Consider the following 13,537-nt stretch of genomic DNA (forward strand, 5'->3'; position numbering starts at 1 on the left):
AGCCGACAAACCTGCAGCAACTGTGTGATGCTGTCGTGTTATAATGAAGCAAAATTTCGGAGGAATGTTTCTAACACCTTGTTGAATCTATAACACCAAGAAATTAATGCCGTTCTAAAGCCAGAATCTAAAATCATATTTAAAAGGGACATTTGTGTTCATCACACCAGGTTGTGAAATTTCCAGCATACATTTGAACACCTGATGCCACAGATGGCAGAATGAAACAGCTGGTGAACACACACACCCTCTTCAGGAGGTCACGGCTGTCTCTTTGTATTAATTTGCCAGCAAATGGTGGTGCATTGCACTGCTGATGAAGGGTGAAGCATGCAGCTCTTTTCATTACTGTGTGCTAATTAGAAACTGAACCGTTGTGAATGAATCACCTTATTAATCAGCAGAATGGGAATTTCCACTTCCAGTTTATTTTAACTCTCAGGAAGTGTCATAGTGTGCATTTGTTAGTGAGATGCAGATGAAATATTTTCCACTTCTGTGTTTGTGTACTTCAAAACAGCACACTGATAAGCAACCAAGAGCTCAGAAGCAGAAGATGTTACAAACGTATACTGCTGACAACTGAGGCAGAAGGAAGAAGAGTGTCGGGTTTCATCTCTGAGTGCAATGATGCACAAATATTATGTTACATCTATTTTAAGGCCACACTGGTTCTTAGTGTTGCGCTATTGTCATGTATGACATTACAGAGTATAGCTGATGATATTTTAAGGTATTCAGTGCCTCTGCATCTGTTGGCGTCAACATAGATGACACTGGGGTGAATGTCAAATAGAAGATCAGAGTTAAAAAAAATTGACCTTGAGATTCGTTTTTACTACCATCATTGCAGAAATTCATATACTATCTGAATTTTTTTGCACATATTTCCTTTGAACAAGTATATCTTAACATTCAACAGATTTAGTCAGTCAAGGTCAATTTATGCTTGATGCATAAGATGAATATGCAGACAGTCTTTCATCCGTCTCCTGCATTGTTTATGTGTGTATCTGGTCAGTTTTCAGGGGGTTTGCAGATCCAACGCTTGATGCAGCAAACGGAGCAAAACCACTAGAAACCAAGGGGACAGTGTTGAGCAGCATAGCTGACATGCGACAGGCGAAGAAAACAAACCTCAGAAGAAGAAGAGGAACAGAAAGAAGAAGACGACAATGACAAGGAAAACTGTAGAGATCATAAGAGCCTTTGAAGAAAGGCTGTGTAAGTGTGTCAGGCGTATTCGGCTGTTGCAAACAACCTTATAACGGTGCATTACCGCCACCAATCGTTGTCTGAAACCGACGTCAAAACTCTGAACTCAGCTCTGCCCACTAGTGGATGAACTGATGTAACAACCATGGGAAAGTGAAAGACGCATGTAAGTAAGAAGGGCAGTGACGCCTGACGCTTGAAATGGACATATCTATTATATACATAAGGAAGCATAAATGAGCCTTAAGTCAACTGTTCCAAAATGTACAGGACAGTAACTTTGTAGCACCAGATTTTACCATATTTGACAAGCTTCCAGGTTTTAAAAGTTTAAAATCTGAAGCTCTTTCTGTGCATTTATAAGCAGTCCTTTATTTTACTGTAGAAAAACTAAAGAAAATAGAAGCTCTATAAATAATGAATTCAAGTCATGTTATCATACTAATTAAAATTTATAATGCTGTAATAAAAAAAAGTTGTGTGAGCTTAAAATGTTTAAAATAATTTTACATACTGAATTTACAAAAAATGTCCAATTTATGCCCATAACAGGAACGTCAATACACTCATGTTCAGTAAAGAAAACATCCATCCATCCGTCCGTCCGTTCGTCCGTCCCTCCATCCATCCATCCATCCATCCATCCATCCATCCATCTATCCATCCATTTTCTTGATGTTTAACCTTTGTTGAGTCACATGGGCAGCTGCCTAAACAGCCACATTTGCCAGGTCCTCTGGGGGAATCCTGAGGTGTTCCCAGGCCAGACGAGAAACGTGGTCCCTCCTGCGAGTGCTGGGTCTTCCCTGAGGTCTCAGTGGGATGTGCCCGGAGTACCTCAGCAGGGAATCGTCCAAGGGCATCCTAACCAGATGCCCAAGGTTCCCAAATCACCTCTGCACTCTGCACCTCTGGCTCCTCTTGATGCAGAGGAACAGCGACTCTACCCTGAGCCCCTCCTGGATGACTTTTAGGGAGAGTGCAGCCACCCTGCAAAGGAAAGTCATTTCAGCTGCTTGTATTCGCGATCTCGTTCTTTCGGTCACCACCCCCACCTTGTGACCATAGGTGAGAGTAGGAGCGTAGATTGACTGGTAAATCAAAAGCTTTGCCTTTTGGCTCAGCTCCTTCACCACGAGACCGATGCAGAGTCTGCATTACTGCAGAAGCCGCATCGGTCCACTTGTTGATCTCCAGCTCCATCCTTCCCTCTCTCATGTACAAGACCCAGAGACACTTGAACTCCTCCACTTGGGGTAGACCTCATCCGCCACCCTGAAGAAAAAAAAAAACAAACAACTTATTTAAATAAACCATACACACTAACACACACAAATATACACTATTGCAGCATGTGTGACCTTTTATTTGGTACTTGCTACTAACGTGTTCACAGTATTGTCATGGTGCGATACCACAATCCCCAGACTGAACGACCATTTTACTATGCATGATGCTTTTAGTTGCATTTATGGAAGCACACATTATTATCTAAACTTGTCTCAACTGAAGAATTTCGTTCCATTGTACAGCTAATTTGTAAACTTGACATTTTGAGTTAGCTCAACAAAAACAAACCAAAGAAAAAACCCCTGACAGTGCAAGTAGGTATAATATTACAGTGGTACCTATAAGATTTTGAACAACCCTTATATACTCCACTGAGCAACTAACTAAGAATTTAAGGAGCTGACTGATGTCTGCAAATGTTATAAAAAGCTACCAAAGCACTTAGTTACCAATAAACAATTAAGTCAACTTTATGAAGATGTAGATGAACAAACTACTGCTCTCCAGAGAGGAAAAATAAAGCATACCCCACAACACTGCAGAGAAGCTACAGAGAGATTTGTTTGCCACTGGAGCATTGGTGCACTGTTCAATCATGCAGCACTGACGCAGAAAAATAACAAGCCTTTTGCACTCAACTCTTTTCTGAGATTGACCTCTTTGGAAGCATTTCCTCTTCAGAGACCCAAGTCTTCTTACCGCAAGCAAGATTATTTTACAGCCATTGCTTTTTATAATGACTCCAGTCCAATTTACCTCACTTTCTAAAGTATAAAACTGCAGTAGAATAACCAACAGTCTGAGGAAACCTTAGATCCTTAACCAGAGGTTGTAGAGATCGTTAGCACAAAACACTGGTGAACAATAGGTAGAAGAGCCATTACAGGTTAATATTGCTTGCAGCCTTGTTACAAAGTCATCATCAGAGGTCAACAAAACAACATTGGAAATATTTCCCTCACAGGATTAATAAAGTACATATCTATCTATCTATCTATCTATCTATCTATCTATCTATCTATCTATCTATCTATCTATCTATCTATCTATCTATCTATCTATCTATCTATCTATCTATCTATCTATCTATGCTGAAATGGCCGTGCGTTCCTGATTGCTGTTCCTTCTGCTTTCCTTCCTTCATTCTTTCTCACTTTATTTAACTTTTACGTATCTTTTCTCCACTGGCATTTATTTCTGTCCGCACCTAAGTTTTAATATCAGTTGAAAATTGGATTTTCTTGAAAAATATCAAATATTTTTAACTTCTTTTCTATACATTTCCGATGCGTTCCGTGCCCTGTGAGTATGGCTTACTAGTAGTCCAAGCCTTCTCACTCTCTTCTTCTCTCCTCTATTCACACTCCCCCTTGGGGAGGTTGTGGGGGAAGAGTTACTTGAATCTAACCGTTTGGCTAATGCTTAACAGCATCAAGCCACCTTCATTCTGGACTTTTTTCAAAATTGTTTAAAAAGTTGATGGACCTGAAGCAAAAATATTACCAGCTAGAAAATGCAGAAGTAACCGGAACATCTTTGAATAGCACATCTTTGCCATGAATACAAAATAAGGAACAAAAGAGAGCTGCTGACGCCATATGAACTACAGAGACTTTAACGATTGTCAGAGTCACATCTGCTTTTTATCCAAAGAGTTAAAACTAAAAAGGCTGAATATTTAGTTTTTAATGCTTTTGTTATGTGAAACAAATTACAAAAAATTCTGAGGTCTGCTTCAGATTTTAGCACTTTTAAACAGGGTCTTAAAACATTAAATTTGTAACCTTTTTTAATTAATCTAGGGAGTTTATTATAGATACAAACATCAGCATTATAGAATAAGAAGGAGAATGAGAGTAAAACAAAACTATATGATGCAAATATACTATATACAGAACATCTGAATTTAAAAATTAAATTGAAAAAATAGAATATAAAATATATGTCTGTGTGTGTGTGTGTGTGTGTGTGTGTGTGTGTGTGTGTGTGTGTGTGTGTGTGTGTGTGTGTGTGTGTGTGTGTGTGTGTGTGCGTGTGTGTGTACTGTATATATGAACGAAAACTCACTGCTAACAGTTACATGTCCAATGTGCAGATTTTCTTCTTTACCATGGCATGTCCAAGTTGAAAAGCACTGCAGGACCTCTTTCAGATGACAGCCTGGATCAGTAAAATGACATTTCAGTGTTTTCAGTCAATTTTCTTTTATATTCCTTCTTTTGCTCTATTATTTCCAAACTCGGTTTGGGAGATCTCTGAGGTGAAAACAGCCATGATTTGCCAATTTCATTAAATATGCCAGTGTGGGATGAGCCCTAAAAGCATCCAAAGTGCAATTATCTTCAAATTAAATATGCTGTCATGCTATTATCACAGTGATTCCTTCTGCTTTTCTGCACCTCCATTCATAATTTAATCCTTTATGCAGTTCCCATGTTGTTGCCAGTGCTCCTGGCAAGGTAGGATGACAGGAAGGCAGATGATGTCCTGCAGCCGCAAAGATGGCTGGCTGGCCTTGTTCTGGGTAAATGATCAGTTAAAGTTGTTGTTCTTCGTTTAGTGTTTTAGTTTTCATGTGTTAGTGAGTCAAGGCTGAAGATGGAAAGGAGAAGCCAGAAGTAATGATGTGACACAATAAAGAGAGAAGACAGAAGCAAACAGGATTGTGTGCGGGACATGCATTTGAATCTATTTTTTAGGTGGTCTAAAAGAAATGTAAACTTCTTTAAATACCTAATTAGATGGTGAACGCAGGGGCCATGCAAAAAAAGCCAATAGAAAGTTATTTAGAAGCTTTGTCATAAACACAGATTTCTATGTTTAGTTGAAGAAGTATTACAGGAAGTTAAATTCTCTTAAAGAGAAATTGGAAAGGGAAAAATAAAAGCAGAAATGCAAACCTATAGATGTTTTTTTTTTCTTTGCCATTGTTTCAGTGCATTTATATTCTGTATAAATAATGTCATGGTTGCCCAATTTGGTCTAGTTTAGGCAGTAAAATCCCTAGGTTTAGGAAAAGATTATTTGTATGGCAGCTCCTATATAAAATCATATAAAACCAGTTTTTACACAGAAGCAATGGTGTCCTCATGGAAGTCCATGGTGGTAGGGCTCTTCAGGTGTGTGGCAGCAAGCAGAGAAGAGATCAATGAGATTGGATATGAATAAAACTGAAGTTTTATCATCATACATCAGGAATGAGGCCCAAATTGTGCAATAGGCTGTGTGGAGGCAAACATTGTCATCTAAGAGGAAGGACATCAGTCATGTCTTGTTTTTGCAGACTTCAATCATTTAATCCAATAAATGACAGGAAACAAGAATCAACAACAGAATAAATTGTTTGGCATTGGCAGAGAAGACTTTGCATGTTTTTAACGGGCCCAACAAACTCAGACTCAATACTTAACTCTGCTGCTAATCCCACAAATCGTTGCGGTCGGGCACAAACCTCCTATGTCCAAAATTTGCGATTTTTGTTTTCCTTCATAAATCAGTACTATTGGTCACCCTTTATGTCTGTCTGTTGTTTTACAAATATTTAACCAAAGATATATGATGTAAAACACAATACCAAGTTTGTGGACATTGTGTCCAGTTATTACTAAACCAAACAGTTGTTTTCATTTATTGAAAAATGACAGTTTTGGCGATAGGTTTGCACCCGACAGCAGCAAAATGCATTTTCTTACAAATGTCACACCGCTTAAAAGATAAATAAACTGGTTGTCCGACAATATAAGATTTATTGTCAAGAGGTATTGTTTCATTGAAGAAATACTTGAAATTTCCTTACTTACTGTGCTAAGTTTCTTACAACCAGCTACTGGTTGAACAGGTTTTACAGCATATTTATATATATGCTATAACTTTGTTAGTATGACTACCAGCTTCAAAAACCGAAGTCTCTGAAGCACTTAGCTGTCATGACTTTGAATAGAAACATCTTAAAGTCACAATCGGAGGAAAATGAGTGACTTGTCAACCTTTTCGAAGATTGGTTTATGGAGGGTAAGCCTTCATTAGTAATCATGCACAACATGCCACAGCAGTTAGAATACATCAAACAGTGCAGACAGCATCTTTCCCCAGTTTTCTGCTTTGAACAAAACCCTGAAGAAGTGTGATTCTGAACTTGAGAGAAACATGGGAAGCTGAGGGTTTAAAAAAAAGTAGGTTTGAATATTAAATTTGTCTTTTATCACACAGAACTACATACCTGTCTGAAGTGTGAGATATGAAGCTCCTTTTAGTGACTGTCAAGTGTCAGAGTGAATTTTAGTTAGGTAAAACTCTGTTTGGCAGTTTGATCTTGACAGAGTGCAATTAGTGTCAAAACAGAGAGGAGTGCAGGGCAGATGGTTTCTGCTGATCTGAGGATGATGACAGGATGAGGTTGAGAGGGGGTCGTAGCTGCATGGTGAGAAATGGTGCTCATCGGATTGAAATGCAGCTGATTTATGTGTTCTTGTGCTTATATACAGGTATCTATGGGTAGCTAATTGGTGGGAGGAAAATCCCTTCTTTCTCTCTTGGGTGGTTGTATATTATTTGTCAGTTATAATCATCAAAATTAAAAGAAATAAACATTTGAAATATGTACATCCTTTATTTGTCTGTTAATCAAAACCAAAACTATTATTTTTACAGATATATATGTTCTACATGAATTAAAACCATTTTTCTTGTCGTGTTAATAGCTAATTTGTGGATAACACATTTTGATCAAACCCAGACATGAAAAACTGAAGAACTGTGAGATGGATTAATATGAAATTAAACATACAACAATCATTGTTCCCAGATGAAGTGCTCGATAACTTTTCATTTTTCCTTCCATCACAACGTGAGGTTGACAGTTGTGGCTTTTAGTGAAATGTGTCAACATCTAAGCCTGTTGAATAGATTGTTGTGACATTCATGTTCCCCTCAGGTTGAATTTTAACCAGATTCAGCTTTCAGTCCTGAATACTAAATTCTGAGAAATCTGGAAATACACTGCTTAAGATTAGACTTAGTTTGCTTTGTTTAAAGCTTATTGCACACCTCTGTACACTGTCCACCTCTGGTGCAGCTATAGTAAAGCTAAATTTAATAAGCTGCAGGTTTCATTTAATGACGCACTTCAAATTTTACTGAAGGTTCCTCGATGGACAAGTGCCACTCAGCTGTTTGTGCAGAATGCTGTGCCCACCTTCTATGCTTTTCTTAGAAATTTTGTAGATAAATTCATTATGATACTGGAGGATTCTAAAAATGATAATATTATGGTTTTAACAATGCTTAAAAAGAGCAGTGTACGATATAACTCTGGACTCTGGAGGCACTGGAGAAAGTGCTTGTATGGATTATAGATCAAATTTATAGTCTCTTTGTATTGCCTTTTTTCTTTGTGTTTTTGTTTTTTGTCTTTTTTGTTTTGTTCTGTTTTTATATGGACCCTCTTCCTGGCAACTTCTTCCCAATTGTTCTGGGGAATCTCAAGGTGTTTCCAGGCAATTCAAGAGATCTAATCTCTCCAGCATGTCCAGGGCCTCCTCCCCGTGGGATGTGTCCGGAATACCTCATCAGGGAGGAGTCCAGGAGGTCCAGGATGCATAAGACACTTCATCTGTCCTCTTGATGTGGCGGAGCAGCAACTCTACTTTGAGCCACTCCCAGATGACTGAGCTTGTCACCCTATCTATAGAGGAGAGCCCAGACAGCCTGTGGTGGAAACTTGTTTCAGCCTCTTAGATCTGGGATCTTTCACTTAGAGGTGTTAACTTGTGGAATAGTTGTGACAATGAAAAACACGTTCATAACTGAAATACTAAAAAGTTATATAAAATCAAGGATAAAAAGAGTAATAATGAAAATACTGAAATATTTATCTTTTTATTATTATGGAATTTTATTTTATGTATGTATTTGAAAGTTTTGTTGTTTCTTTTTGTTTTGCTTTCTTGCATTCAAGTCCTATCTATAATGTAACTGAGTTGCTGTAAAATGGGTTAGCTGTCACACAAAGTGGGACCCAAAAGCAGACTGATATGGAAGACTGAGGAACGAAGGAACAGTTTATGCTGAAGTGACGATTTCAAGAGTCTGCTATGGTCTGGTCTAGGGAATTCACTCTAGAAGGAGAAGGTTTAGTGTGGATCCAAAAAAAGGATAAACTGGCAGGGGATGATAGTTTGTCTGTAGGTGTCTTACTATGATCCAGAGGGAGTCCAGTAATGGAGGGGAGGCCCAAGAATGAGTCTCCAGCTGTGGTGAGGAATGTCCAAGAAGTTAGCAAGGCGAACAGGCAAGTAACTCAGAGCAAGAACAGGTAGTGGAAGCAGCTGGTGATTGATATCTGAATGCTGAGGCAGAATCAGCGATCTTAGCATGGAATCCAGGAGTGCCACGGTGTACACAGAAACAGTGAGACAATCCGGAAAAGACTGGGGTTCTTGCAGGTCCTTGAGTAGCAGATCTAGACAAACTGCAGGTGTGTTCTATCGGTATGCTTCAGCTGATACCTTTTGAGTAACTTTATCTAATTTTTCCTTGTTTTTCTGGTTTTATTGAAAGATTTTAAATGCTATTTAGTAAACACTGTTATATATATTAAAAAAAATACCATGGGAAAAGAAAAGTGTGTGTAACTGCACCCTTGTGGTAAATTAACATGGACACCAACATCCTCCTGTTATTTGTAAAGAACCATATAATGACTCATTCATTCCTCTTGTTTTGAGTGCATGGATATTTGCCAGTCATCTGTGATGAATGTCTGAAGTGATGTAAGACGTTGAGGTAATGTAGCTCACATCACATACTAGAGTGATCCTACCTGCTCTCTTAAATGTTTCCTTGATGTTGGTTTTAAACTCATCGTAGACTTACAGGATCAGTTTATCAATAAAGTGTCTTTGTGATGGAGTGTAGTTCAGCTTCAAAGTGCACTACACTGCACACAAGCCCTGCTTAGACAGTTTCAGTGTAATATTAACAGTTTATTCTGTTGTTCAGGTAAACATCCAGGTATCTGTGGTCCAACAACCACTTCCACCTCTTCTACTAGGATTAAAAAGATGTCCTGCTTATTTCCTATCCTGAAATACACAATCATTTCATTTGTCTTGTTCATATTTAAGATGAAGTGATTGTTGTCACACCATGCTGGGAAAGTGGTCAGCCTGTTCCCTGTATGCAGCATCTTGTCTATTATTGATACATTGAAGTCTGATGTGTTCTTGTGCTGCTGACTACAATCTTCTAGTCTCCCAAAATGTCTGTGAGGTAGATGGTAACCCAAGTGGCAGGTGGATTTCTCCACTAGTGTTTGCTGTAACATTTCACACAGCATTTCAGGCTGAATCATGTTAAATGCAATGGAAAATCAAAGTACATGATCCTCGCCATGCTATGCTGTCTGCAGTATGCAGATTAGAAAAGCCTTAAAAGGTAGATGATCTTCAGTCTAAGATTAAAAAGATTCTGTTGAATCCCACATAGCAGGACTTGAAGTCCCTGTGAAGCCTGAGGCACCACTTGACATTATTTTTTCAGCCTTTATTTAACCAGCTTAGTCCCTTTGAGACCTGGTCAACAGGGCAGCAGCATAGGTACATTAAAACAATAAGCAACATACAAAATTTACAACATTAAAACTTGAGCACATAAAACACGTGCACATGAACAAGGTAGACTGCGGTGATTTCGCCAGAGCTTTAAACTTATGCAATGTAACAAGGGCTTTAAATTGAAGTTCAGATTGTAATTTATTCCAAGTATTCGGTGCTGAAAACCTAAATGCTTTCTTGCCTAGTTCAGTTCGTACTTTGGGGACAACAAATTGCAGAGCAACCATAGACTGGAGATTGTAACTTCCTTGTTTCCTCACTTTTCCTCCTTGTTGAGACAAATAGGATGGAATGATGCCCAGACTCTATCAAATGCAAGTTTTAAATACTTGCATTTGATAGAGAACAAGAAAAGTTGTGACTTGCACATGGATAGCACTAAGCCATTCTTTGCCCACTCTGACACCTATCATTCAGATGGCAGAGGAAAGTAAAAGAACCAACAAGACCACAAGCACAAACAAGCTTACATCTCAGGTTGTGTCATATATTTTTGACACTACAAATCTGTCAGACTATAGTGTAATGAATAGGCAGAGAACTTGTTTGGCGGTACATGAAAGATGATGGGTCCCAGATCAGGCTAAACATTGCAATTATACCTGCAAAAATCCACCTTTTTATTATGTGTTAGCATATTAGCACATAGGCTAAGCCATCCTCACATATTTTGAACATGTTTGAAGCATCACAATATGTGAGTAAATGGTGTCACCCACAACTTCAAAAGGTGTCACAACAGCTGGCAAAAGATCAGTTTCGGTTGCTTTCTACACCCAACACCTCTTAGCTGGTCTGACTTTTTTAATGTGCCCCCCAATAAAATCCCCTGGCAAGTATGTGAATAATTATGCTCACAAAAGAACAGGCTACCCATGTAAATTTGAGATTAAAAAGCAAGTATATCTTTGGCTTTAGTGCGAATTTTAACTTTTTGTACTTTGTAAGCAGATAAATGGTATTTCTAAAATTAAGTATATTAAAGGACTAAGATTAATCGATAGAAACATACTCTGAAATGAACCTGACAATATCTGAAGAATTTAAATAAAATCAAACTTTTTATGTTGGATTGATGTAATTTTTTTTACAATTAAAAGAATGATTTGTTCAAAATTGTACATGATATCTATCACTTACTACAAGTGAGTTTACATCCCTGAAGTCGTACAGTAATTCTATTCATTCCCAGCTACATAAATAATAAACCAGGATTTTCATTCCTTTCTTTGAACTCTTTCCTTTCTTTTGCCTCTAGTTATTTCTGTGACAACCACTAAGTCTGACTTTCATCTTAAATAACGTCAACTAGGATGAGTCACGGGACGTCTTAGCAATGACTTACACTTCTCACACAGAGCACAGCTCCCTATCCCGTCATACACAGAGCTGAGGCAGGGTGAGATCATGGCTGAAACCCCAGGGGATGAGTTAGGAAAATATCATGTTATCCCTGCAGAATACTGGAATTAAAAGAGGAACAAGACTTCATATTGGTTGGAATACAGCACCTCGTAAAAAATAAAAATCGGTTTTATGCATATTTGAAATATGAAGTGCTGAAGCGTGTGCATCATTCACAGTGCATCAGCAGTAAATATGTCACAGCTGTAAGAGTTATAAAGACACAATTCCTTTGCAGTGCTGCTTGTTACATAAATCTGTGCTATTATGCATGGAAATTACATGGATGCAAGTACATTCTGTCATAGCAGGTGGTTTAATTTGATAGAATTTGCATGCCTGTGTGCAAAGAATATTTAGTCTTTCCACACATATACCCACTGAGGTTATAATAACGCAAACTCATGAATCTGCAGCAAAGGGTCCAATACAGGGTATGACTAAAAAGCTGGCACAGGTGTCTTGAGAATATTTCATGCCATGCATTTGGACTTGATTAAGAGTTTACAATAAGACTGGTAAACACATGATCCAATGTTGACTCAAACCCTGTAGGAATAAAGACAGCTCGGTAAAGAAGAGAAACTGAATACTGAATGACCAAAATCAAACTTTTTTGGTGTCTGAATGGAATATAGGACATAAAATGAATATGTTTATTTAGGAGGTAGTCTAAAGACCCATTTATGCTTCAGGCTAAAGGCCTTCCATCATCCTCATCCTCATGTGTCCTTTACCAGGGGTGTGGTCTGAGGGGGGCATGGGCCACCCCGATAATCTCATTGGCTCCCCAAGTGCTACCCCAAAAATAAACAATCAAATTCTGACAAATATTTAGTGTAAACTGACCTATACCTGATAAAGGTTAGATGTCCAGGTACAAGTGAATGGAGCACATAATGTTTATATGTTGTTCTGTATGATGTTTTACATCAGCACTCCTACTATCTTCATCATAATTTGGGGCATCAAACTGAGGATGTGGGGACGGTAATATTTTCCTAGGTTTCATTGCAGGGAGGGGCTCTCATCAAGACTGGAATTAAAAAGAGGTCTTGTGTTGCAATTTATATATACATATATATATATATATATATATATATATATATATATATGTATATGTGTCAATTTAATTTGTATCAGGTCTGCCCTTTTTGACGAATTCTGAGCTCTGCACTGCCTTCTGGTGAATGTATTGCCTAACAACCATGCCAACATAAAAGTATACATGATAGTATAACAGTGACATTCGAAAACGCTGGAAACAAACGTGCCGATTTATGTACATAAAAGGAGCCATAAATGAGACAGACAGACAGACAGACAGTCAGACAGACAGACAGACAGACAGACAGACAGACAGACAGTCAGACAGACAGACAGACAGACAGACAGACAGACAGACAGACAGACAGTCAGACAGACAATCAGATCGACAGACAGACAGACAGACAGAATGCACAACCACTTAAAGTCTCAATTTTTATAGTGATTGTAGGTCATATCTTTCTGTTTTCAACCATAAGGAACCCTATGAACCAATGGCTGACCTTATGTTGTGGACAGCTGTGAAGCTCCTGGAGCTGATTGTACAGAGAAGAATGCTGCACAAGCTGCTGAACATAATGGACAATTCTTCACACCCAACACAATGAGGAAACAACAGAGTGTGTTCAGTTAGAGGCATCCTGTATCCTGTACAAATCATGCATCTGATATGGCTGTGTTGGTGGTATATTTTAATAGAATAAAGTGACACTAAATTTAGTTTATTTAGTACAATTGCCCCACCATAGTGCCAGAATCCTAAATAAACTTTTTTTTTTTTTTTTTTTTTTTTTTTTTTACCAAATTAATAATAAGAAAAAATTTGGAAGGAATCAAACTTTAGAGGAAGTAAAGTTTTCTTACATAAAAGTGGAAAGAGCTACTTTGATAATAAGGTCAGCGGGGTCTGCAGAAGGAGGCTCGTGCTCCATATGGAGTCGGTAGGGCCTGATCATGTGACTTCATTG

Source organism: Melanotaenia boesemani, chromosome 8, assembly GCF_017639745.1.
Source record: "Melanotaenia boesemani isolate fMelBoe1 chromosome 8, fMelBoe1.pri, whole genome shotgun sequence".
Classification (NCBI taxonomy): Eukaryota; Metazoa; Chordata; class Actinopteri; order Atheriniformes; family Melanotaeniidae; genus Melanotaenia; species Melanotaenia boesemani.